This window comes from Staurois parvus, unplaced genomic scaffold, assembly GCF_062004578.1.
Source record: "Staurois parvus isolate SC_StPar_1 unplaced genomic scaffold, SC_StPar_1.0 ptg000745l, whole genome shotgun sequence".
Lineage (NCBI taxonomy): Eukaryota > Metazoa > Chordata > Amphibia > Anura > Ranidae > Staurois > Staurois parvus.
Window position 1 is genome coordinate 151014 of NW_028318541.1, and position 23664 is coordinate 174677.

The 23664-nt window shown below is 44.9% G+C and overlaps 1 protein-coding gene and 1 non-coding gene across 2 annotated transcripts in view; one reads left to right on the forward strand and one right to left on the reverse strand.

The window, feature by feature from the left end:
* ZCCHC14 (zinc finger CCHC-type containing 14) overlaps positions 1-4640 on the reverse strand; it is a 78675-nt gene extending 74035 nt beyond the window's left edge. Inside the window, exon 1 of the mRNA XM_089654116.1 lies at positions 4552-4640. The gene's annotated coding sequence lies outside the window, so the exon portion shown is untranslated. The remainder of the gene's footprint in view (positions 1-4551) is intronic.
* Positions 4641-22832: 18192 nt separating this feature from the next.
* TRNAG-GCC (transfer RNA glycine (anticodon GCC)) lies at positions 22833-22903 on the forward strand. The gene has a single exon. It is a non-coding gene; the product is annotated as a tRNA-Gly (tRNA).
* The last annotated feature ends 761 nt before the right edge of the window (positions 22904-23664 follow it).

Here is a 23664-nt window from a genome sequence, read left to right on the forward strand (position 1 = left end):
TCTGAAAATTGATCAATTCTGAAGTACTGACTGCCAATCTAATTTCTTGAGACCAAAAAATATCAGAACAGTACAGATATCCCCCAAATGTCAGGACAGGACAGATATCCCCCAAATGTCAGGACGGTACAAATATCCCCCAAATGTCAGAACGGTACAGATATCCCCCAAATGTCAGAACGGTACAGATATCCCCCAAATGTCACGACGGTACAGATATCCCCCAAATGTCACGACGGTACAGATATCCCCCAAATGTCACGACGGTACAGATATCCCCCAAATGTCACGACGGTACAGATATCCCCCAAATGTCACGACGGTACAGATATCCCCCAAATGTCACGACGGTACAGATATCCCCCAAATGTCACGACGGTACAGATATCCCCCAAATGTCACGACGGTACAGATATCCCCCAAATGTCACGACGGTACAGATATCCCCCAAATGTCACGACGGTACAGATATCCCCCAAATGTCACGACGGTACAGATATCCCCCAAATGTCACGACGGTACAGATATCCCCCAAATGTCACGACGGTACAGATATCCCCCAAATGTCAGGACGGTACAGATATCCCCCAAATGTCAGGACGGTACAGATATCCCCCAAATGTCAGGACGGTACAGATATCCCCCAAATGTCAGAACCGTACAGATATCCCCCAAATGTCAGAACCGTACAGATATCCCCCAAATGTCAGAACCGTACAGATATCCCCCAAATGTCAGGACGGTACAGATGTCAGGACAGTACAGATATCCCCCAAATGTCAGGACGGTACAGATGTCAGGACAGTACAGATATCCCCCAAATGTCAGGACAGTACAGATATCCCCCAAATTATCCCTTTTTGCAAAGTAGACAGTCCGACGTATTACATAAGAGGCATGGGGAGTTTTTTGAAGTTGTAATTTTTTTGTCATAATTTTTCAGAACATGAAATTAAAAAAATTATTTTCACAATTTTTTTTTTTTTGCATACTGTCACCAGTGCAGTACAGAGTCATCATATAATTGGTGTGGCGGTGATCAGGGACACTGACTGGTGACAGTACAAAAAAAAAAATAGATTTTTTTTCAATTTTTTTATTTTATATTACATTGTTTTTCTCTTGTTTTAAGATTTTTTTTTCATATTACACTATGACCAAAGTAGTACAATGTTACTATAGTAACATTGTACTACTTTGAGGACGTGATCAGTTTTTTTTTTTTTATACAATTTGATTGCTTATAGCAAAGACTTTCTTTGTTATAAGCAAGCATATAAATTAATGAAATCAATTCATTCAGGTTTTTTTTGTTGTGATTAGCTGTCATTGGCCACAGCTACTTAAATGACACAGATGGGCTGTGACTGGCCCAGCCTGTGCATGTGATCACTGTGACCATTCACAGCTAGATACACTTGTATACAATGGATGGCATTAAAGGAAGACATCCATTGCATACAACTGTCATGTGACCTGCGGTGATTGGTCACAGCAGGTCACATGGTACTGGCACCGGGGCCGGTACACAGATCTGTCATCGGCCATGTCCGAGGTACACAGCCAGTGACAGATCTCGCTACAGTGCGGCCCTGCGGGAATGCCCAAAGCACGATCCGGGCACAATGTCATATGACGCCCTCCTGGAGGGACGAGAGGCCCGCCTAGCCGTCATTTTACTATAGGCCGGTCGGGAAGTGGTTAAAGTATAATTAAAGGCAAAACTTTTTCTTATAGTTTGGATGGATTGGAGAGGGATTAGACCCCGTCTGGTTTTTATTACTGTCTGTGCCCCCATTAGGGAGATTGACCCTCTCTGTCAAATGTACTGTAATCACTGAGAGTGAAAGAAAATCCTAAATTTTGGGTTGTCCCCAGATCCCCAGACCAGGAATAGAGGGGAAACCTTCCAATGGGGACATGAGTTCTGCTGACAGCCAGGGATTCCTTCATTTTGGAGTCTCTTTCAGCTCCCTTTGTGACTATGGGACAGGAAGTGAAGAGAAATCTCTCAATGGGACACCAATGGCCCAAAGAAAACTGACAGGGGTTATAACCATCCAAAAGGGGGCGGGGGGGGGGGGAAATGTTTTGCATTCAGTTTTACTTTACTATCAGAGCTTACTGACCCCCCCATGTGACAGTGGCCATGAAGAAGGAGAGGAGGTCACACAATCCCCATATCTTTGTATAGAGCAAGGTGAAGGTATCAATAGGTGCTGGGGGGAGGAGGCATTGAGCTTATAAGAGGACCTGTCATTTCATGAACACAAAACTTCCCATAGGGGGACCATGCGGGCAATCCCCCCCAATTACTGACCTATTTACTATGAAGATCATCCATTGGGGTCAATACAAAATACAGAGCAACAAAACCAACTCAGCTGTGTCAGCAGATCTTTCTGCTACATTCTGATTGGTTGCTTGATGCACCAACTTCGGGTTTTACATATCAGCCCCATCACTGGACAACAGGCCAACAAAAGTGTAAGTCTACTGATAAGATATAAGGGCCCTCAACTACAGTCTCATCAAAGGGCCACACATATTGTTCAGTACATGTATTGCTGCGGAATACTGTCAGGGGCCGGAGACGCGCTACGACTGTAAGAGACTACAGACACCCTATGGCAGATGGTCAGAGACTGCAGACATGCTACAGGAGATGGTCAGAGACTGCAGACATGCTACAGGAGATGGTCAGAGACTGCAGACATGCTACAGGAGATGGTCAGAGACTGCAGACATGCTACAGGAGATGGTCAGAGACTGCAGACATGCTTACAGGAGATGGTCAGAGACTGCAGACATGCTACAGGAGATGGTCAGAGACTGCAGACATGCTTACAGGAGATGGTCAGAGACTGCAGACATGCTTACAGGAGATGGTCAGAGACTGCAGACATACTACAGGAGATGGTCAGAGACTGCAGACATACTACAGGAGATGGTCAGAGACTGCAGACATACTACAGGAGATGGTCAGAGACTGCAGACATACTACGGGAGACGGTCAGAGACTGCAGACATGCTACGGGAGACGGTCAGAGACTGCAGACATGCTACGGGAGACGGTCAGAGACTGCAGACATGCTACGGGAGACGGTCAGAGACTGCAGACATGCTACGGGAGATGGTCAGAGACTGCAGACATGCTACGGGAGATGGTCAGAGACTGCAGACATGCTACGGGAGATGGTCGGAGACTGCAGACATACTACAGGAGATGGTCAGAGACTGCAGACATGCTTACAGAAGATGGTCAGAGACTGCAGACATACTACAGGAGATGGTCAGAGACTGCAGACATGCTTACAGGAGACGGTCAGAGACTGCAGACATGCTTACAGGAGACGGTCAGAGACTGCAGACATGCTTACAGGAGACGGTCAGAGACTGCAGACATACTACAGGAGATGGTCAGAGACTGCAGACATACTACGGGAGACGGTCAGAGACTGCAGACATACTACAGGAGATGGTCGGAGACTGCAGGGCTCCAAGCCCCTACAATCATACAACAGATCACATGATCAGACTCATCCAATAAAACTACACACTTGTAATTTGCAGAATGCAGACACTCCCAACCAATCAGATCAGACCTCACTCATGCTAGATTGTTTATAAACACTGTTGGAGTGGGCGGGGTGCAATGTATTCAATGTCAGGACATTCCAATGTGTCTACAGAAGAAAGTTTACAATGTATCTGGTGGTCAGGTAGGGAGGCTCCTCCTCTCATCTGTGACTGGGACAGGAAATGATGGGAAATCCAACATGTTACTGCTGTCCCCTGAATAGGGAGGGAGAGAAATCCTCCAATGGGGACACTTGTTCTGGTGACAACCATCTCAGATTTCCTCTGGGACAGGAAGTGAAAGGAATCTCTCCAGCAGGGAAATAGCAATAAATTCAGTCTGGGAAGGTGCAATACTGCGACCCAATCTGGACCTGTGCTACCCCCCTATATGCTTCCCATCACCTGACCCGCCGCGCAAGGTACAATCTGATTGCGGCTCACCGAATACCTGTCACGCCTGGAGACATCACATCTGGACGCGTCCTCGGCCACACACCCTACAATCGCCTCCAATCATTCATTTGTTGTGCCAATTGCCCTCCACAGGCCCAATCGTCCAATCAGATTGCATCGTGTGCATCCTGCTTTGAGGGTTGACCTTGTGTGCACATCAGAGCCAATCTACAAATGCGATTACAGTCACACGTCTGGAAATCGTCAACGGCGTTCGCGACTCACCGTCAGCAGTCGTTGCCATGGACGACTGCATGGGTTGGCAGCGAAGGGGGTCTCCCCCCTGTGGTTTGGCCCATCAGCAAGGACAGGGTTAGCCACAACTCCCAGCATACCATGCTCAGGCAGTTAACCCCCACCGGGTCGGCGGCGATTGGGGTCACCCTATGTGGGCCGGCCCAGTGGGGAGCACAGGGTTAACTACAACTACCAGCATGCCGTGGGCGGGCAGAGCACTCCCAGGACCCCGCCCCCTGCTGCTCACACACAAATCCCCATGCACAGGCCGGTACACACCGGGAAAGATCCATCCGCCGCCTCTCCGTTCTCCGCTCTGTTCGGGAACCGTTACCAGCGAACGCCTCGCGCTGGCACCACGTTCCGCCCCCCTCCCTGCGCGCCATTGGTCGGCCGCGCTCGCCGTCCCGCCCCCTGCGCGCAGGGCGAGCCTGCCATTGGCCGCCGGCTGCTGTCAATCTCCCGGCGCCAGCGCTGGCGTGTGGCTGTCAATCAGCGAGAGAAGAGGAGGCGTGGCTGAAACCTCCTCCCTTTGAGTGACGGTCGTGTGGGCGGAGACTCGGGAGGAGGCGGAGATTAGCCTGATTGGCCAGTCACGTGACAGTTGGGAGCGCCAAGAGGACCTGTCATCGGCACTCTTAAAGTGACAGTACGACACTGAGATCGGGGGGGATTGTCAAACAAACGGTATTGGGGGCTGGGCACTGCCCTGGGGGCCAATTCAAAATAATGTCTAAAAATATTAAATTTGGTAAAAAGCAGTGATTGTAATAATTCTTAAAGGGCAACGTCAAACATGCACAATCCCTTTAAATATCATGTTTGGGGGGTGCCCTGACCCCGCCTGTGAAGTGACACATGATCTGCATACAACCGACTATAGCAACCCTGCCATTCAGCCCGGGTTCACATATATTCGGCAGGGGCGGACTGACCATTTGGAAACTCGGCACTGCCCCATGAGATGCCCCTGATACCTTTTTCATAGGCTTTTTTGAGTTTGGGCAAGGACACAGGGGCCCCATGATCCCCTATTGCCCGGGGGCCCCATGAGTTATCAGTCCACCCCTGATATGTGGTGCGCTATATCGCATGTGATTCGCACAGGAACCTCACCACATTCCTCTGCAAATCACATTTTGTATGGCTCTAATCGCACCAAAAACATGCAGGACCAGGGGCAGACTGACAACTCATGGGGCACCTGGGCAATATGGGATCATGGGGCCGCTGTGTCCTTGCCCAAACTCAAAAAAGCCTATGAAAAAGGTACCAGGGGCATCTCATGGGGCCCCCTACTGATCCCGGGCCCTCGGGCGGTGCCCGAGTTTCCAAATGGTCAGTCCGCCCCTGTGCAGAACCCTTTTTTGGTCCGCACTAGAATCAGATCGCATGGGTATTCCCACCTATGCGATCCGATTCTGCACATTGCACCGCGTTTTGAGGGCCAATTTCGGGGTGTTGTTAGCTTAACATACACACCCGCAGCGGTTCACATGAACGGGGTGCGATTCTGATGTGGTGCGGAATTCACACAGAAAACGCTGCAAATTCCACACCGCATCAGTTTGAACCCGAGCTTACAGAGATTACTTAGAGCGGTCTTCACCCTTTCATGACCAGGGTCTCAGCAAACCTCACAGCAGTAGGAAACCCAAAGGAAAACACTTCTTATATTGCAGCTTACCAATTCTTACATGTGATGGCTGCACTCGTTTTCCTTTTTTTTATGTCTTTCTTCTATTTTCATCTGGTGATTTGGCCAGGAAGTCTGTAGTTTTTCAACAGAACAAGCTCCCCTGCAGATGTATCAGTTAGAGGATTGAAACCAACCATTTACTACTGACAGAGTATGATCAGCTTTTATTAATTTAGGTACTTATATAGCGCCGTCAATTTACGCAGCACTTTACATATATATTGTACATTCACATCAGTCCCTAACCCTCAAGGGGTGTACAATCTAAGGTCCCTAACTCACATTCATACATACACATACTAGGGACAATTTAGACAGGAGCCAAAGCACCTACCAGCATGTCTTTGGAGTTTTTATTTATTTATGTAAAGCCTTTATCCATAAAAAAAATGGCTGTAACTGATTATCAAAGTGGAGTTTGGCTTCAATTTGTTAGTGTATGTAAAGCTGCTAGTACATCTAACACTCCCCTCCCAAACTGACAATGCTGCTGTCCAAACGTGCTCCTGTGCTCCTTCATCCTAAGTGGGGGAGCTTTAATACAGAAGGTTCGTTACTGGCCAGATCACCAGGTGAAAACAGAGGGGGCAAAAAACGTAAAAAAAAAAGAAAACTAATTCAGCCACCACATCTAATGATTGGTAAGCTGAAAGATATTACATTTTTGGTTTTGGGTTTAACACCACTTTAATGCCCAAACCCCATTTTGAAACTTTGACCTGTGTTACCCTAGGTTCACACCTAAGCTTTTTCCGCAGCGTTTTGCGTTTTCCAAAAACGCAGTACAATCTGTTTAACATGATTTTCTATAGGACAGGTTCACATCTCTGCGTTTTAACCCGGTGCGTTTTTTGGAAAGTGTCAGGGATTTTTTTTAACGCAAAATGTTGCGTCTTTTGTTCTATAGACTTCAATGGAAATGCTGCAGAAAAGCATCTAGTGCATTTTTGGTGCGTTTTTGATGCGTCTTGCATCTTAAATCTGCCTAGCAACAAGAAAAAAAAGAAAAAAAAACGCAAAACGCATAAAAAATGCGGCAAAAACATAGGTGCAAAAACGCAATGCAGAAATGGGTCAAACGCAAACTGCATAGGTGTGAACCTAGGGCAGGGGCAGACTGACCATTTGGAAACTCGGGCACTGCCCGAGGGCCCGGGGTCAGTAGGGGGCCCCATGAGATGCCCCTGGTACCTTTTTCATAGGCTTTTCTGAGTTTGGGCAAGGACACAGGGGCCCCATGATCCCCTATTGCCCGGGGGCCCCATGAGTTGTCAGTCCGCCCCTGACCTAGGGTTAGTAAAATTGTACTTATCATCACAACTCAAGGTGGAGCATAGCACACTTTTTCAGGAGAAATTTGGCTTTTATTTGATGGTAAATAGTAATGGATATCTCCTGATTTTCCTACATAATACTCTCTGACCCTAAGGCTAGGTTCACACCTGTGCAGTTTGCATTTGATCCAATTCTGTAGTGCTTTTTGCGGTGTGTTTTGCGTTTTTTTGCACATACATTTATTATTAGTTTTTGACGTGTTTTTGATGCGCTTCACATTTCTTTTCAACTTGTTGCTGGGCAGATTAAAACGCACAATGCGTCAAAAACACACTACATGCTTTTCTGCAGCGTCTCCATTGAAGTCTATAGATCCAAAAACGCAACGTTTTGTGTTGAAAAAAGTCCTTGGCTCTTTCCAAAAAACGCACTGGGTGAAAACACAGAGATGTGAACGTGTCCCATAGGAAATCATGTTAAATGGACTGTAGTGCGTTTCTGCAAAATGCAACAGAAATGCATAGGTGTGAGCCTAGACTACCACTGCCACTAACTGCCACTAAGAATAACTGACGTACTGACACCAACACTCACTAAACAAGATCAGGCCCTGATTTAGTTCATCTTTATTCCTTTTTTTTCAACAGATCATTTTTCTTTTTTGTTCAGACTCTTCCTCTAGAGAGGAAGAATAAATACATTATATTTTGTCCCCCTCCCTAGAGAAGTCTGTTGTTTCTCCTCTTCTCTTCTTCACAGAATAGTGCCCCATCATTGGTATCAGTGGGAGGAATAGTGCCCCATCATTGATACTAGTGGGTGGAATAGTGCCCCATCATTGGTGTCAGTGGGAGGAATAGTGTCCCATCATTGGTATCAGTGGGAGGAATAGTGCCCCATCATTGGTATCAGTGGGAGGAATAGTGCCCCATCATTGATACTAGTGGGTGGAATAGTGCCCCATCATTGGTATCAGTAGGAGGAATAGTGCCCCATCATTAGTATCAGTGGGAGGAATAGTGCCCCATCATTGGTGTCAGTGGGAGGAATAGTGCCCCATCATTGGTGTCAGTGGGAGGAATAGTGCCCCATCATTGGTATCAGTGGGAGGAATAGTGCCCCATCATTGATACTAGTGGGTGGAATAGTGCCCCATCATTGATACTAGTGGGTGGAGTAGTGCCCCATCATTGATACTAGTGGGTGGAATAGTGCCCCATCATTGATACTAGTGGGTGGAATAGTGCCCCATCATTGATATTAGTGGGTGGAATAGTGCCCCATCATTGATATTAGTGGATGGAATAGTGTCCCATCATTGATATTAGTGGGTGGAATAGTGCCCCATCATTGGTATTAGTGGGTGGAATAGTGCCCCATCATTGGTATCAGTAGGAGGAATAGTGCCCCATCATTGATATTAGTGGGTGGAATAGTGCCCCATCATTGATATTAGTGGGTGGAATAGTGCCCCATCATTGACATTAGTGGGTGGAATAGTGCCCCATCATTGATATTAGTGGGTGGAATAGTGTCCCATCATAAGTGTCAGTGGCAGAATTATGCCCCGCTGTTGACATCAGCGAAAGGATTAGTGCCTCATATCAGTGGAAGGAATAGTGCCCCAAGGGCTGGAAAGGCTAGCAAAGGGCCACGTTTGGCCCTCAGGTCCCAGTTTGCAGATCATTACAATAGAGAAAAAAAACGTGAGGTTCCCCCCTCAAAAATAAAGAAAACAATCCATACCAAAACCCTTATCTAGCATGTAGTCTAGTGGGCCATGAAAGGGGAGAGGGAAGAGTGTGCGTTCCTACTCATCTCCTGACCCATATCAGGCCACATGCCCTCAACATGAGGGGGATACCTAATCGGAAGGCTCCCCCCCCCACGGCATAGCACCTTGTCCCTATGTTGATGAGGATAATGAGGATAAGGGCCGCTTGCCTACAACCCTGGGCTGGTGGTTGTGGGGGTCTGTGCCTCTACTGTCCTTCTACCTGCCCAGAGACTCGGGGAACTGAGGATCGAGAATGTTTATCTCTATATTTGTGAATGGGATTAGCTGCTCTTTTACAGAAGTTTACGAAGACGCAGTTTTACGCCGGCTCTTGCTGGATAATCCGCAGTTGTCAGATCAGGCCAAAACATGTGTATTTCCACAAATCAGTGGATTAGGCTGAATGGGGATTTTCTGCAATCCCATTTTCATCGAGTTAAAGTAGCTTTCCGCAATCCCCATTGATACATCAGATACCGCTGAATGCAGAGACAGCTTGGCTAGCTCTCTGACAAGTGCCTCTGTCACTCAGATGTTTTCCTGATGCTTTAAAAATTCTTAGACGCTTATTTATAAAGAAGGCCACCAATGTTCCCTGGTCTCCTCCTCCCATGCCCGCCTCCAGGACTTCTCCAGGGTGTCACCCATCCTCTGGAACTCCCTGCCCCAACCCATCAGATTATCACCTACTCTCCTCTCCTTTAGGTGCACCCTGTAAACCCACCTCTTCAGGGAAGCCTACCTCACCCCCTGCTAATTTGCCAACCTCCTCCACTCTTCCCACCACCCCATCCCCCACAGCTATCTCCTCCTGTGCCACCATCCCCTCCCTCGTAGATTGTAAGCTCGAAGGAGCAGGGCCCTCAATCCCCTCATGTTTTGCATTGTATTGATATTGTTCTGTCACATGTTCTGTCCCCCTTTGTAATGTACAGTGCTGAGCGAACTATTGGCGCTTTATAAATACTCTATAATAATAATAATACGCCATCCATTGGCTACCATTACACCGCATTTATAAAGGACATCATAGCTTACTCTCCTGGCAGTCTAATGTTTTCTGTCTGGCCAACATCTGCATTTTCCATCCTTCAATAGGAGTCACAGAAACACACATCTTTTTTTTTTTTTGTACAGTGAAGGAAGTATTTGATCCCCGGCTCATTTTGAATGTTTGCCGACTCACAAAGAAATGATCGGTCTAAAAATCGAATTGTAGGTGTATTGTAACACTGAGAGACAGAATAGCAACAACAAACTCAGCAGAAATGCATGTCTAACAAATGACTGATTTGCATGTTCATGAGGGAAATAAGTATTCGATCCACTTCACAAAATATGACTTAGTACTTGGTGGCAAATCCCTTGTTGGCAATCACAGAGGTCAGACGTTTCCTGAAGTTGGCCACCAGGTTTGCACACATCTCAGGAGGGATTTTGGCCCACTCCTCTTGGCAGATCTTCTCCAAGTCTAGATTTGGTGGCTGATGTTTGGCAACTCGAACTTTCAGCTCCCTCCACAGATTTTCAATAGGTTTAAGGTCTGGAGACTGTATCAGTGTCATTGGTTCCCACAAAGTGTCAGTGTAAAAATGTCCGCCGCAATATCGCAGTCCTGCTGTAAGTCGCCACCAGGGGTGGAGTGACAACTCATGGGGCCCCTGGGCAATAGGGGATCATGGGGCCCCTGTGTCCTTGTCCAAACTCAAAAAAGCCTATGAAAAAGGTACCAGGGGCATCTCATGGGGCCCCCTACTGACCTTGGGCCCTCTGGCAGTGCCCGAGTTTCCAAATGGTCAGTCCGCCCCTGGTCACCACCTTTACTAGTATAAAAAATAAATAAATAAAATAAATTCTAGTATGCGTTCCATAGTTTGTAGATGCTGAAACTTTTGCACAAACTAATTAATTTACAATTATTTGGAATTTTTTTTATTAAAAAAAATCACAATACATTTTGGCCTATATTTATAAAGAAATTTGATTTTTATTTTTTTTATTGGATATGTTTTATAGCAAAAGATAAAAAATATTGTTTTTTTTTTCAAATGGTCTTTTTTTGTTTATAGTGCATCAAGTAAACACCACAGAGGTGCTCAAATACCACCAAAAGAAAGCTCTATTTGTGGGAAAAAAGGCATAAATTTCATTTGGGTGCAGCGTTGCATGACCGCGCAATTGTCAGTTAAAGTAACGCAGCGCCGTATCGCAAAAAATGGCCTAATCAGGAAGGGAGGTAAATTTTCTGGAGGGCAAGAGGTTAATTAAAAGGTTTTAAGACCATGCTCTCCTGGATGAATAGAAGTCGCGCCCAGGGGAGGACTGACAACTCATGGGGCCCCCGGGCAATAGGGGATCATGGGGCCCCTGTGTCCTTGCCCAAACTCAAAAAAGCCTATGAAAAAGGTACCAGGGACATCTCATGGGACCCCCTACTGACCCCGGGCCATCGGGCAGTGCCCGAGTTTCCAAATAGTCAGTCTGCCCCTGGTACAGTCCACTGTGGTGTACAATACACAGGAGGGAGATGAATGTGCACAGATTAAAAAAACAACAAACTATTAGTTTGTACACAATTAGACTGTACACAACCCAAACCTGTAAGTCTGGGTAGAGTTTCTCCAGAAGGCAATAATAGGGTCTTTGAATCATCATGAGATTTTTAACTTGCTAGCCATGGGCACCGATCACCTTATAGAAGACGGAATGGGCTCTTTCACCCGGGCGTTCCGTATGTCTGTTTTTCACCTCTCTGTTTACGGATGAAAAACAGACACCCATGCATTTCTATGGACTAGCGGTTGTAAATGGATGATCATCTGTTTACATCTATTAATGTCTGCATACGTTAACTTCATTTTTTTTAATGGAAGAAAACCCTATTTTTCTTCTGTAAACCCCGGAATGGATGCAAAACGGATGTAAACAGACATACAGTCCATTTTTGCATTGTAAAGGATGTAAAAACTGATGAGAAAATGACAAGAAACTGATGAAAAAATGGATGTAAACGGATATGAAAACGGAGGTAAAAAGTGAAGTCTTGATCTGTTTAGCTCCGATTTTGAAGGAAAAAAAAACGCAACCGAACTGATGAAAAAAACAGAACTCCCACGTGAAAGAGACCTTAGCTTGGGTTCACATATGCGGTGCGGTATATCGCATGTGATTCACACAGGAACCACACCGCATTCCTGTGCAGATCACATGCGATTTGTGTGCGGTGCGATTGGAGCCGTACATTTTGAATGGTTCTAATCGCACCGCACCCGCACTAGAATCAGATCACATGGGTATTCACACCTACGTGATCTAATTCTGCACATCGCACCGCTTTCAGGGTATTGTTAACATACACACCTGCAACGGTTCGCATGAACAGGGTGCGATTCTGATGCGGTGTGAAATTCGCATTGAAAACGCTGCAAATTCCGCAGCTCATCAGTGTGAACCCGGGCATACACAGATTACTTAGAGCGGTCTTCACCACTTCATGACCAGGGTCTCAGCAAACCTCACAGAGGTAGGAAACCCAAAAGCAACCACTTCTAATATTGCAGCTTACCAATACTTACATGTGTTGGCTGCATTTGTTTTCTTTTTTTGTATTTCTTCTATTTTCATCTGGTGATTTGGCCAGGAAGTCTGTCGTTTTTCAACAGAACAAGCTCCCCTGCAGATGTATCAGTTAGAGGATTGAAGCCAACCATTTACTACTGACAGAGGTGCTAACAATCATCAGCTTTTATTTATTTCAGGTACTTATATGGCGCCTTCAATTTACGCAGCACTTTACGTATATATTGTACATTCCCATCAGTCCCTAACCCTCAAGGGGCGTACAATCTAAGGTCCCTAACCCACATTCATACATACAGTTGCAAGAAAAAGTATGTGAACAAAACAATGGCTGCAACAGCACAGAATACGCCTTCTGGAGTGGCCCAGTCAGAGTCCTGACCTCAACCCGATTGAAATGCTGTGACATGACCTTAAGAGAGCGATTCACACCAGACATCCCAAGAATATTGCTACACTGAAACAGTTTTGTGAAGAGGAGTGGTCCAAAATGACTCCAGATCGTTGTGCAGGTCTGATCTGCAACTACAGGAAACGTTTGGTTGAGGTTATTGCTGCCAAAGGAGGGTCAACCAGTTATTAAGTCCAAAGGTTCACATACTTTTTTCTCCCTGCACTGTGAATGTTTACATGTTATGTGCAATTAAACCATGGCAACATCTAATGTTTGTGTAGTATTATGTTCAGCAGACTGCGTTCTTCTATTGTTGTGACTTAGATGACGTTCAGAGCACATTTTATGCCCAATTCATGCAAAACTCCATGGAATCCCAAGGGGTTCACATACTTTTTCTTGCAACTGTACACATACTAGGGACAATTTAGAGAGGAGCCAATTCACCTACCAGCATGTCTTTGGAGTTTTTATTTATGTAAAACCTTTATCCGGAAAAAAAAAAAAGGTGCGAATTGCGCACCGCATCAATGTGAACCAAGGCTGAAGGATTGTTCTCACAGAAGCACCACATCTACACATCAGCCGGGATTGGGGCATGTCAGTGGACGCACTGGTAATGGCCCAGAATGGCGCAGGTGTCAGGAGATAGTTGTCAATATTAATCACCCTTTTATTCCATTTCCTCGGCACATACAAAGCACAAACCAAATGAGAGAAGAGTCTTAAGAAGATTTTGCGGCTTCTTTCTAGGATTAGACGTAATTTGATGTAATTATCCCCAGTGCGGAGCTAAGAGTCTCAACATCCATTGTGCCTCATCCGGGACCCCCATCTGATCCCTATTCTTTTGCGCACTATGATTGATGATTTGTTTAACTTACTGGAATTTACAGAATTAAAAAGTCTCCTTTGTTCCACACAGATCGATATAATCTCCGCAGATAGGTATGTAATGAGGGAATAACGGATTTTGTATCAATAACAGAGACAATGGTTACTTTGTATGCCATTCTGCGAAAAGCTGAGCTCCGGGAAAGTATAAAAGACACAAAAGAATGCAGCTTTGTGCTCATTAACACATCGTTACATTTGAATGCAAGAAGTTTAAGTACTTGGGTTTGAAATGATGTCAGTCCCTGTACAGCAGAGCTCAGACTGGGGAAGGAGAAAATGGCAAGAAAGCAATCAGTTGTGCCACAGTGGAAGGAGCATGCTGATAGGAGGAGAGAGCAGAAAGATTAGTTCATCTCTTTCAGGTCATTGGCTGGGGAAGGATAAGACCTGTAAGGGCTCATGTGCACTGCAGTTGCTAAACTGACGTTTAGGAGCTGTTCAGCGTTTTTTTCAGCAGCCCCTGAACTCTCCCTACTGTTTTCCTATGTGTCCATGTACACATCGTCCTTTACAATGGTAAATATAAAAAGTATGCAGCGCTGGTATACCTAAAAACAAGCAATCATCTATATCAAAGTCTTAGATAACATAAAAGGTGCTGAATCCCAATGAAGTGGGATGTGTAAAGTGACAAGTGTAATAATGTCAATAAACTTGTGATGAAGAATATCCGTGACTCCTGTGATAGTGGAAATGGATATACGTATATTGCACTAACCAGATAGCACAATCACTTGCGCATGGAGTATATAAGACCTACTCCTGGTTCCCTGGAACACTGCAGACGGTTGAAGTCGTCAGCGCTGCAACCACCAGGTTTCATACATCCGGATATGGTAACCAGCCTCCAGAGATGCCGATAACAGCCACCAGGGGGATCATGCACAATATCAAACCACAGGTCAGCAGGAATCACCTTCAAAAAGGGGTCTCACAAGGAAAAAGAGCCCAAGAGAAAGCTTCCAATGGTGTAGTATTTCCTTATTAGTCAAAAATAGCATATAAAGGATGAATCAGACTTACATAGAATTCCAAGATGGCCGCCGGCCATCCATATAGGCCATGCGGTGTGTACACAGTAATTAGGGGCACCTCCCTAACGCGTTTCGTGTTCAGACACTTTTTCAAAAATCCTTTACAGTTGAGTTTACATTGGGTTTTTTTTAACACACCAAACTTGCGTTCAGGATTAGATTTTACCGGCATTTCAGACGCCAAACACTAGTAAATGCAGTTAACCGCATTTATAAGCATTTGTGTTTAGAAGCGTTTTTTTAACTGTTCCATGTCCAGATGCTGTCCAGAGCCTTTTCCATGTATTCAAATGGACCCGGTACACCAGCGCAGTCAGTTCCAGGTTTTCTGTGAAGGAAACAATGGTAGAACACGCCGCATTATGTTCATGATGGGATCCATAGTGAATACAACCAGAAAAGACTGGTCATCTCCACACATACTGCTCTCTCTGCTTCTGCTCTCTCTATTTCTCTCAAAATGTCTGAAATAGTTACTTTTTTACTATTTTTCAGTGCATTCTGGGCATTTGGGAAGGTCTTCTGAGGTTATCTTTTAAAAATGCGGATAAACGCAAACGCGCATAAACGCGGTATGCAAACAGACGTTTTTTAACCTACGTTTTCCAGCTGTTTCCATTGTTCAGAAGAGTTTTCCAAACGTCCCGTGTACATGAACCCTAAGTGTTACTGAACTGCAGCAGGGAAAAACAGGTCTCTTGCCAAGCCAGACAGGGCTGAGCTGTGTAAATCTTAACACTGGATGGACAGAAATCCTTTAGTAGGTAAACAACTCCTGTATATGTATTCTATCTGTGTATTTGTATGTATCTGTTTGCCTGGAGTTCAGCTCCAAGCTACATATTTTATTTAGGTAAAAAACCACTGCAGTCCTATTATATACTGCTTTGCCTTAACAACGCGGGAACTTTTACACACTCTCATAAGGCACTCAACAGTTTTTGCTTTACTTCATACAAAATGCACAAAATGCGGTTATATATGTGAACCCGGGCTTAGTGCTCTTTCACATGGGAGTTCTGGTTTTTTCATCAGTTCAGTTGCGTTTTTTTTTCCTTGAAAATCGGAGCTAAACAAGACTTCACTTTTTACCTCCGTTTTCATATCCGTTTACATCCATTTTTTTCATCAGTTTCTTGTCATTTTCTCGTCAGTTTTTACATCTTTTACAATGCAAAATTGGACTGTATGTCCGTTTATATCCGTTTTGCATCCATTCCGGGGTTTTTTACGGAAGAAAAATAGGGTTTTTGTCCATTAAAAAAAAATGAAGTTAACAGATGCAGACATTAACGGATGTAAATCATCCGTTTACAACCGCTAGTCCATAGAAATGCATGGGTGTCTGTTTTTCATCTATAAACAGACAGGTGAAAAACAGACATACGGAACACCCGGGTGAAAGAACCCATTCCGTCTTCTATAAGGTGATCGGTGCCCATGGCTAGCAGGTTAAAAATCTCATGATGATTCAAAGACCCTATTACTGCCTTCTGGAGAATCTCTACCCAGACTTACAGGTTTGGGTTGTGTACAGTCCAGGGGCGGACTGACAACTCATGGGGCTCCCGGGCAATAGGGGATCATGGGGCCCCTGTGTCCTTGCCCAAACTCAAAAAAGCCTATGAAAAAGGTACCAGGGGCATCTCATGGGGCCCCCTACTGACCCCGGGCCCTCGGGCAATGCCAGAGTTTCCAAATGGTCAGTCCACCCCTGCCACCACCACTAAGGAACCTATAAATAATCCCTGAAATGTGCCTCATATGGATATTTCCTATAGTCATTAGCTCCATCTTGTGGCCATAATGAGGTATTTTTCTGCAATACTGCAATCAGGAAAATACTGCATTATGGCCACTGGATGGAGGTAACGATCAAAGGAAATACACAAATCAGACACATTATGGGGATTTTTCACAACAGCTGTGTGAATGCTAAAGCATTTGGCCAGCAATCTTTTTATTTATAAATAGATCCCTTATTTTTTATTTCAGGTACTTATATAGCGCTGTCAGTTTATGCAGCACTTTACATATATATTGTACATTCACATCAGTCCCTAACCCACAAGGGGTGTACAATCTAAGGTCCCTAACTTACATCCATATACTAGGGCCAATTAACCTACCAGCATGTCTTTGAAGTGTGAGAGGAAAGTTGAGTACCTGGAGAAAACCCATGCAGGCACAGGGAGAACATACAAACTCCAGGCAGGTGGTGCCATGGTTGGGATTTGAACCAACAACCCTAGTATTGCAAGGTGGAAGTGCTAACCATTTAGCCACTGTGCTGCCCCTTATAGATCAGAATCAGGGGCGGACTGACCATTTGGAAACTCGGGCACTGCCCGAGGGCCCGGGGTCAGTAGGGGGCCCCATGAGATGCCCCTGGTACCTTTTTTCATAGGCTTTTTTGAGTTTGGCCAAGGACACAGGGGCCCCATGATCCCCTATTGCCCGGGGGCCCCATGAGTCGTCAGTCCGCCCCTGATCAGAATACAAATATTGGGGCTTCCATGGAAGTACAACAATAAGGATGACAGATCCAGATCTCTCCTATGTTTTCTGCCCTCATAGGGTCCCTTTGAGGCTTTGTGAATACCTCTGCTCTCCATATGACATGCAGCTTAAGTCTAGGTTCACACCTATGCAGGCTGCGTTTTAGCCGCTTCTGTATTGCATGTTGCGTTGCTTTTTTGCACATTTTATGTTTTTTTTTTTTCATTTCTTTTTCTTGATGCTAGGCAGATTTAAAATGCAAAATGCATCAAAAATAAATACAAAATGCAGCAAAATCACACTATATGCTTTTCTGCAGCATTTCCATTGAAGTCTATAGAACCAAAAACCCAACTTTTTGTGTTAAAAAAAGTCCCTGAGCCATTCCAAAAAAATGCACCCGGTGAAAATGCACAGATGTGAACGTGTCCCATAGGATATCATGTTAAATGGACTGGAGTGCGTTTTTCTACAAAACGCTGCGGAAAACTCATAGCTGTGAACTTGGGGTTAGGCTGGCCATACACTATGCAATTTTCTGTCCAATTTCCTTTAGATTTACCTTCAGCCAGGGGCGGACTGACAACTCATGGGTCCCCCGAGCAATAGGGGATCATGGGGCCCCTGTGTCCTTGCCCAAACTCAAAAAAGCTTATGAAAAAGGTACCAGGGGCATCTCATGGGGCCCCCTACCAGGGGCGGACTGACAACTCATGGGGCCTCCGGGCAATAGGGGATCATGGGGCCCCTGTGTCCTTGCCCAAACTCAAAAAAGCCTATGAAAAAGGTACCAGGGGCATCTCATGGGGCCCCCTACTGACCCCGGGCCCTCGGGCAGTGCCCGAGTTTCCAAATGGTTAGTGCGCCCCTGCCTTCAACTATGTAGCGCAAGGGCCCGCCTAATTGGATACAATTGAAAGTCTTGTTTAGGTTTGGCCTCATAATATATGGTTTTGGGTAATTCTAAAGCAAATTTCTCAAGAAAATTGTATAATGTATGGCCAGCCTTACAATTTTCTTACAGTTTTCTGCCCAATTTCCTTTAGATTTACTTTCCACTATGTAGTGCAAGGGCCCGCCTAATTGGATACAATTGAAAGTGTTGTTTAAGTTTGACCTCATATTATATGGTTTTTGGTAAATCTAAAGAAAAAATCTCAGGAAAATTGTATAATGTATGGCCAGTCTAAGTCTGGTTTTTAGATCCACTTGTACCTGCATCTTGGAAAGTCGTTGTCTATTTTCCATGTTTTTTTTTGCGCTTTTCTTCCCTTTGTAAAATAAAAAAAAGTTTGGTAATTTTCATTAAACTAGACGTTTCTGCAACTGTCATCTGTCTGCTGCAGCATTTCCTCATACTCCCCTCCCCCCTTGATCAGATTGTACATTGTAACTTTGTAGCAAGCTAGACGGCGAGAGGCTGCAGCAGCAGCTGATCTGTGTCAGACATTTGTGATGTACTGCACAGGCACCTGTATGGATTATGTCATCTCTAAGCCAACATCCCAGCCCAGGAAGTAGATGGTGACCCTGGATGATACCTGAACAAAGATGACGCCGTCCTTCTGGAGAGAAAAGATGGCGGCCTTGTCAGGGGAGGGTACTGGGAGTTCTGCCAGAGGCAGCAAATCCCTGGAAGGTTTATACTCACACATTACAGAGCATCTTTTGTGGTTACTGAAGAAGATATATAAATGAAAGATTTTGTGTCCGGAGTTCACCTTTAGTTGTGGGATTGCAGATCATTCACTAAGCAGGAAAATCTTTGCTTCCTGAACTCTCTGGGCTCCTCTGTCTACACACTGGAATGTTTGGAAAAAGACATTCCTTCCAACTAATGACCCAAAATTTCCATTCTGGTCACAAGCAGAGACATGCGCAGTAGTGAGTTGAAGAGCTGGGAGGTGCAGTACCAGTCTCTGCTCACTAGAGGCCCCTCTTGCTTTGTGCTATGATGCTACGTGATGATCAGAGCAGCAAGCATGTTATAGACCTCCCCAGACATTCAGATCACATCTCCATCGACAGCGACTGACTGCGAACTTCCAGCTCTCCGCCTACTGCTGCTGCCAGCACACAGAGGATCGCTCCCCGGAGATCTGCAGAACATTGCTCCATCCCATCTGACAGATACTTATTGATATATTCAGCAGATTATTACATCACTGGCCTCTCTACAGCTGCAGAACATTGCTCCATTTCATTGACCCCCTAACAGAAACCAATCAATATAATTATTACACTGCAAACATCGCTAGAGATCTGCAGAACATTGCTCCATCTACCACCTGAGAGATACATATTGATATGTTCTGCAGATTATTCAATCACTGACCTCTACAGAGAGCTGCAGAACATCGCTCCATTCCATTGACCCCCTAACAGAAACCAATCAATATAATTATTACACTGCAAACAATTCCAGAGATCTGCAGAACATTGCTCCATCTACCCCCTGAGAGATACGTATTTATATATTCTGCAGGTTATTCAATCACTGACCTCTACAGAGAGCTGCAGAACATTGCTCCATCTACCCCCTGAGAGATACGTATTTATATATTCTGCAGGTTATTCAATCACTGACCTCTACAGAGAGCTGCAGAACATTGCTCCATCTACCCCCTGAGAGATACATATTGATATATTCTGCAGATTATTCCATCACTGACCTCTACAGAGAGCTGCAGAACATTGCTCCATTTCATTGACCCCCTAACAGAAACCAATCAATATAATTATTACACTGCAAACCTCGCTAGAGATCTTCAGAACATTTCTACATCTACCCCCCTGAGAGATACATATTGATATGTTCTGCAGATTATTCAATCACTGACCTCTGCAGAGATCTTCAGAACATCGCTCCGTTTCATCAATACCCTGAAAGATCTATATTGATATATTCTTCAGATTCAGTCCCTGACCTCTGCAGAGATCTGCAGAACATTGCTCCATCCCATCTGACAGATACTTATTGATATATTCAACAGATTATTCCACCACCAACTTCTCTAGAGATCTGCAGAACATCGCTCCATTCCATTGACCCCTAACAGAAACCAATCAATATAATTGTTACACTGCAAATCTCGTTAGAGATCTGCAGAACATCGCTCCGTTTCATCAATACCCTGAAAGATCTATATTGATATATTCTTCAGATTCAATCCCTGACCTCTGCAGAGATCTGCAGAACATTGCTCCATCCCATCTACACCCTGACAGATACATATTGATATATCCTGCAGATTATTACATCTCTGACCTCTCCAGAGATCTGCAGAACATTGCTCCATCCCATCTACACCTTGACAGATACATATTGATATATCCTGCAGATTATTACATCTCTGACCTCTCCAGAGATCTGCAGAACATTGCTCTATCCCATCTACACCCTGACAGATACATTTTGATATATCCTGCAGATTATTACATCTCTGACCTCTCCAGAGATCTGCAGAACATCATTCCGTCCCATCTACCTCCTGATAGATCCATATTGATGTATTCTGCAGATTATTCCATCTCTGCAGAACATTGCTCTATTCTACTGAACCTCTGATACCTGTCAATAACATTTCTACAGATTATTACACTGCAAACTTTGTTAGAGATCTACAGAACATTGCTCTGTCCCATCATCCCCCTGACAGATACATTGTGATATAGGCCTCTCTATAAATCTGCAGAACATTGCTCTGCCCCTTTGACCCCCCTTAACAGATACCTATCATGATCATTCTGCAGATTATTACACTAAAAACCTTTCTAGAGATCTACAGAACATCGCTCCAGCCTATCTCCCCCTGACAGATACATAAAGAGAACCCAGATATTTCACCCAGTCATATGATGATGATTTTATTCTTGGAGTTGTTCCTCTATAGCAGTGGTCTCCAAACTGCAGCCCGGGGGCCGAATGCGGCCCTTTGTTTGCCTTTAACCGGCCCTAGGTGCACTGTTCCTCTCACTGATATGAAACACTATTCCTCCCACTGACACCAACTATAGGGCACTATTCTTTCTACTGATACCAGTGGTGGGGTACTATTCTATCTACTGACACCAAAGATGGGACACTATGCTTCCCACTGACACCAATGATGGAACACTATACTTACCACTGGCACCAAAGATGGGGTACAGTTATTCCTACTGACACCAGTCATGGGGTACTATTATTCCTACTGACACCAATGATGGGGTACAATTCTTTCTACTGATACCAGTGGTGGGGTACTATTCTTTCTACTGACACCAAAGATGGGACCCGATGCTTCCCACTGACACCAATGCTGGGACATTATACTTACCACTGACACCAAAGATGGGGTACTATTATTCCTACTGACACCAATGATGGGGTACAATTCTTTCTACTGATACCAGTGGTGGGGTACTATTCTTTTTACTGACACCGAAGATGGGACGCTATGCTTCCCACTGACACCAATGATTGGACATTATACTTACCACTGACACCAAAGATGGGGTATAATTGTTTCTACTGATACCAATGATGGGGTATTATTCTTTCAACTGACACAAATGATGGGACCCTATACTTCCCACTGACACCAATGATGGGACATTATACTTACCACTGACACCAAAGATGGGGTACTATTATTCCTACTGACACCAATCATGGGGTATAATTCTTTCTACTGATACTTGTGGTGGGGTACTATTCTTTCTACTGATACCAATGATGGGGTATTATTCTTTCTACTGACACAAATGATGGGACCCTATACTTCCCACTGACACCAATTATGGGGCACTATTATTCCTACTGACACCAATGATGGGGCACTTTTCCTTCTACTGACACCAATGATGGGGCACTATTCCCCCCCACTAACACCAGCAATGGAGTACTATTCATCCCACTACCAATGACTGAGTGCTATGCCTCCCACTGACACCAAGGATGGGGTACTATTATTCCTACTGACACCAATGATGGGGCACTTTTCCTTCTACTGACACCAATGATGGGGCACTTTTCCTTCTACTGACACCAATGATGGGGCACTATTCCCCCCACTAACACCAGCAATGGAGTACTATTCATCCCACTACCAATGACTGAGTACTATTCCTCCCACTGACACCAAGAATGGGGTACTATTCCTCCTACTGACACCAACATCCGGCTCCCCTAACGTCTGAAGGACACTAAAATGGCTCTTTGTTTAAAAAGTTTGGAGACCTCTGCTCTATAGAGTTCCTCTGGAATCATGAAATACTGAATGTGTCTTCCTGTTCTCAGATGAATTATAGAACGAACCTGGGAACAAACAGATCCATAAATCCACCCCCCACCCCCACACAGATCTGTCCCCAGACCACGGCACATGCAGAAAGTTCAGAGCTTCACAGATGTAAACAGCTGCAGCATTGGTGGTTCAGTGGTAGAATTCTCGCCTGCCACGCGGGAGGCCCGGGTTCGATTCCCGGCCAATGCAAGCTTGTTTTTTCTTTTCATATGTAACAAAGTTTTTTTTTTTTGTTATATTCTTCAAAGAATTGGAGGATATTAGATTTCCATGTTGTAGGTGTAATGATGGCCATAAGCATCTACTTCCACCATCCACAAGTTATCATAGAACATTGTTTGGTGCAATCAACCCCACAATGAAATTTCTGGAGGTCAGTTCATTTGTAGAGTCTTGTACTGAGTTAGCCATCAATAAATGTAGAACATTCAGGGTTTAGTTGATCCCTTTATTAGAGAGCTTAGGGCTCATTTACACTTGAGGTTGGTAAAAAAAAAAATGCAGCTGAGTTTTACCACCCTCCTTAAACAGCAAAGGCAGCCGATTACGGGTGTACACATGCTAGGGCAAAAATTACACATCCTGCTGAGTTGACCGAAACAGCCCTGCAACCGCAGCAAGGTTGAAACAGGCCGTGAGGGACTGACATGTAACTTCCTCGCTGTCAAATTCCCACTGCAATCCATCTTAAAAGGGTAGGAAATACCAGGAGTGCACTACACACAGAGTGCAGAGTTCTTTGGGTTACACACAGAGTGCAGAGTTCAGGGGTGCTCTACTTGCAGAGTGCAGAGTTCAGGGGTGTTCTACTTGCAGAGTGCAGAGTTCAGGGGTGTTCTACTTGCAGAGTGCAGAGTTCAGGGGTGCTCTACTTGCAGAGTGAAGAGTTCAGGGGTGCTCTACTTGCAGAGTGAAGAGTTCAGGGGTGCACTATGTACAGAGTGCAGAGT